The 5,000-nt window shown below is 31.8% G+C and overlaps 1 protein-coding gene across 4 annotated transcripts in view; it reads right to left on the reverse strand.

The window, feature by feature from the left end:
- Positions 1-593: 593 nt before the first annotated feature.
- The window catches only part of foxo (forkhead box, sub-group O), a 114,893-nt gene continuing 110,486 nt past the window's right edge, over positions 594-5,000 (reverse strand). For all 4 annotated transcript variants that reach the window (XM_085657353.1, XM_085657352.1, XM_085657351.1 and 1 more), the window contains exon 9: positions 594-1,105. The gene's annotated coding sequence lies outside the window, so the exon portion shown is untranslated. The remainder of the gene's footprint in view (positions 1,106-5,000) is intronic.

Consider the following 5,000-nt stretch of genomic DNA (forward strand, 5'->3'; position numbering starts at 1 on the left):
TGAGGTTACCTCTTTAGAGATGACAGAGATCGTTGTACGTACGGCGAAAAGTCGGCGGGGGAGAGAGTTCAATTGAAAAATGTCAAGCATTTTTTTTCTTCTGATCTTTTTCTTAATTGACACCGTGTCACATTATCCATTATAAATATTTTTTCTAATTTTTTTCTCGCTTCTTCTTTCTTTTATCTCTCTCTTCCTCTTTCTTACTCTCTCTCTCTCTCTCTTTCTATACATATATATATATATATACTTTTTGTCATCCAAATAGGGAGGGGAGAGCGAATGGGGTATGGGAAGAAATGGAAAATTATAAAAAAAAAAAAAGAAAAAAAAAAGAAAAAAAAAAGAAAAAAAGAAAGAAAGACAAAGTAAAAGAAGGCATATCGAAGAAGTACCGATCTCTCATAAAATTACAAATATCGAAATATCGAACATATTTTCGAGGATAATAACGCACGAGATATAAATCGATCGATTATGATCGAGAAATCGCATTCGATTATATCTTTTGTTCTTCTTCTTTTCTTTCTTTTTTTTTATTTTGTTGCCTCGTTAATCTCCTCTAAAACGAATTCTTTCTCTCTCTTTCTCGCCCTCCCTACCTCTCTCTCTCTCTCTCTCTCTCTCTCTCTCTCTCTCTCTCTTTCACTCTCTTTTTTCTTTCATTCCTCTCGCCTATTCTGCCTTTTTTTTATTTATTTATTTTTTCTTTTCATTCAAGTATCCAACCATTTTCCTCTTCTTGAAAAGGATGAGGTGGATGAGAATAAGAAGGACTAGCAGGAAGAAAAGGGGGGGGAGGGGGAGAGGAGATGAAGAAGGACGGGGAAAAGAAGTATGGGGATGGAAGAGATAGATACGCTCTCTCTCTCTCTCTCTCTCTCTCTCTCTCTCTCTCTCTCTCTCTCTCTCTCTCTGGCTCTGTCTCTCTTTCTCTCTCTCTTTCTCTCTCTCTCTCTTGCCGTTAATTATTCCTCGCGTTAATAATTGCACTAACGTAATATAGTATTTTTGAAGTATGCGTATCGTCGTGGTCTGGTATAATTATGTCTACATCTTATCACAAGTGCTCGATTCATTCTTGCATCCTCGACAATCGGACAGTCTGAAACATAAAAATGACGGATCATTCGTAATCGTATTAATTATCAATCGTACGTTAAGTTTATCTCCGCACATTCCTTGTAATATCGATAAGAGGAAAAAAAAGAAAAAGAAAAAAAAAAGACAAAAGATAGAGAAAGAAAAAAAGAAAATAAAAGAGGAAGGAAATATAACACTCGTTTTCTCAAGGCACATCGTTAAAATGATTGGCATTGTTTTATCTAGCAATACGTATCTCATCAAAAATTATTTCAATAATCTTCATTGTTGAAATTTTGATAACAAAAAAAAAAAAAAGAAAAAAAAGAAATTGGATCATCAATCTTCGATAACACCTGGATCATTTTTTTTTCAAGTGATCTCTATCTAATCTAATGACATAAATGACAAAACGATTCATTAACACAATTAGTAATACTTTTTCTCGATGATTCACGAATAATTTCACTGTAAATTGTTATTACTTAATAGAAAAAAAAAAAAAAAAAAAAAAAAAAAAGACTAAAGAAAAGAACTAAAAAAAAAGAATTAAAGAAGAGAAAAAATTATTATTATCAATTAACTCAATTGATTTTCACTTTGTTGACAGCGTGCATTCTTCGACAAGATATTATTTTTGTTTATTTGCTCTTTTAATAAATAGACACTAAATATCGTCAAGGTAAACGGGAAAAGAAACAAAATTTCGATTTGATTAAAAGAGCATCACTTTTCGATGTCTTATGATCATGCTAATGTACACCTGCGAAAATATATATATATATATATATACATATATACATATACATACACATACACGTATAATAGCCGGATTCTCGTTATTGTTCTAATTCTTTAAAAAAATGTAGAGTCACCTCGCATTTGTGTAAACGCCTTTTCTTTGCGGGGTTTCTCGTTTTTTCGAAGTCATTATCGAATCTATATATACATATATATATATATATATATATATATATATATATATATATATATATATATATATATTATTAGCCTATGCCTTTTGCGAAAAAAAAAGGAAGAAGCCACTTGTGCAAACACCTAACAGATTTTCCAAACTTCCGACGATATTTCACGAAAAGTCAAACATTTCAAACCAATCAAAAAGAATCAGGAACGTTCGAATTGTATCGAACAAAAGTTATATTTTATTTTACTATTACATAGTAATTGACATTAATTTTGCAATTACGTTCTTAAGAACGTAATGCCTTTTTTAGAAGTTCTTATTATATATATAAAAAAAAAATATATATATATATATTTTTTTTATATTATTTTTGATATGTGTGTAATACACACATATTAAAGAATAATTGAATAAGATTTCTAATTCAGTAATTTTTTCGATCTCCCGATTAATCGAGTAACAGCGGGAGTAAGGACAAAAAAACAGGACGAGAAAAGGAAAGAAATGAAAAGATAAGGAAAGGGAAGGAAAAAGGAAAAAAAAAAAAAAAAAAGAAAAGAACCAGGTGGAAACGAAAAATAAGAACAGAAATGAGAGAAATTTCAGAAAAGAGTTCCGAGTTTTCTCCTTTTGCTCGATTTGTTAGCGTAAATCGTAACCGGACGTTCCTCCGGTGTAGTCGTACGATAAAGGATGCGCATGAAGAAGCAAACGATGAAGAAGAAGAAGAAGAAGAATAAGAAGAATAAGAATAAGAAGAAAGGAATGAGAAGAGAGGAATAGTTCAAAAAAAAAAAAAAAGAAAAAAAAAAGAAAAGAAAAGAAAAAAAGTAGAAGTAGAAGTAGAAGTAGAAGAAGAGAAAAAGGTAGAAGAAAAAGAATAGAAGTCAAAGAAGAATAAGAATAAGACGAAAAAGGTGGGAGGGAAGGAGGAGGAGGATGAGGAGGAGGAGAAGGAAAAGGAAGAAAAAGGGAAGGAAAAAAGTGGGAAGAAAGAGAAGGGGAGGAGGAGAAAGGGAAGGAAAAAAGAGAGAAGAAGAAGGGAAGGAGAGCGTTTGAACGGAAGCATTGTTTAGAAAGAATTCGATATATATCTACTCGTGGAAAAGAGATGGAAGAGAAACGAATCCAACCCTCCCCCTCTCTATCTCCCTTTCTCTCTCTCTCTCTCTCTCTCTCTACCAAACGTGATTTACATGCACGCCAACCATCGTCGTTCGCTTTTATCGTAGCACTTTTCGCGTAGCCCACGCATATATATATATATATATATATATATATATATATATATATATATATATGTGTGTACCCATACGATTCGTATAGTTCAAAGTATAGAAAGACAGGAATAAAAAGAGAGAGAAAGAGAGAAAGAGAGAGAGAGAGAGAGAGAGAGAGAGACGGAGAAAAGAGAAGAGAGAAAGAAAGAGAGAAAGAGAGAGAGAGAGAGAGAGGAGACGGACGGACGGGGTTCGTTCGAAATCCGGGAATTGGGTTTTACGTTTGGCACGTCATTACTTTGTTTATGAGCGCGGGAACGCGCTGAGACAGGGAAGAATAAGTGTGGCTCGTCCGGCTAATATTTACCGGTCGGTCAAGCGCGTCGCGCCATTTTCCTCGGTCTTTCGCAAAAGGTTTTAAACTACTAATACACACGTGCACAGCACACGTGTGATATAGGTTGAAAGAAAAAAAGAAATTTTACCGATTTTACACAGAAAAATTGAAAGAGAATAGAATAGAAGAGTATCACAGATCATATATACATATATATATACATATATATATATGTATATATATATATATATGTGTGTGTGTGTGTGTGTATAGATATATATATCCGCCTAACACTAACTACTGTCCTTCTGCCCACACTTTGGCAAAGAACCAATGTGGAATAATTTCTGCGTTTAGAAACGACGCGTTTCGTTTCGTCTCGTTTCGTTTCGTTTTGTTACGTTTCGTAGCGTATCGTATCGTTTCGTTTCATTTTGTTTCTCGAGCCTGAATAATTCTTTGCTTTTTTCTTTTCTTTTTTTTCTTTTCTTTTCTCTTTTTTTTTCTTTTTCTTTTTCTCTATATTACGTAAAAACCATCGAGAATGATATATTTATTTCTCGATTCTTACAGAAAGTCAAAAAATTTCGTATACAAAAAAAAACATTATAATAATAATAATAACAATAATAATAATAATAATAATGATAATAATAATAATAATAATAATAAAGAAATAAATTAAAAGAGAATGCAAATAACGTGCAAATAACTAAGTACAACATATAGTAAACTAAGTATAAAATATTTTTTATAAGTAAATTGAAGTAACAAAAAGAGAAACGGTTGCGTCGTCGTAAGTGCAATAAATGAACTCTAATAAATCGAATTCTCGCGCATTCCCGATGGTATTATCGAAAACGACGAATAATTGCAATGATTCCCGATGAATCCACTTCGCGTTCTTCATTACAAAAGGCTGAGTAAGAGATAAGATTTAATAATTCATTAAATTGGTATATTCTCTCTCTCTCTCTCTCTTTTCTCTCTATCTCTCTCTCTTTCTCACTTTCTGTCTAATGCTTTTTCTTTTACTCTCAAAGACGACCCCGATAAGCTATCGGATTGCTTTTTCGTTCATGAAGTTAACCGCGAAGTATTAACGGTATCAACGATATTTAGACGACTTGAAATAGATACTCGAATTAGTTTTGCCTTTATAAGATATGAATTAATTCCAATCGTATCCTCCATTTCTTTCTCTATCTTAACGCAAATCAAATTGTTTGATATTCATTTTAACCCGAAATGAAATCATTCAATTCCTTTTTAAGATTTACTATTACATTCCCAATTATTCTAATTATTCTATCCAATAATAATTATCTGTTGAGTAGATTGAGTTAATAATTATATATATATTAATTTTAATCTATTCGTCTAATTTCATTATTCTTAAAATATTCAAATTATATTAAATACATCGAATAAT

This window comes from Vespa mandarinia, chromosome 5 (assembly GCF_050613455.1).
Source record: "Vespa mandarinia isolate Hongniang chromosome 5, ASM5061345v1, whole genome shotgun sequence".
Taxonomy (NCBI): Eukaryota; Metazoa; Arthropoda; class Insecta; order Hymenoptera; family Vespidae; genus Vespa; species Vespa mandarinia.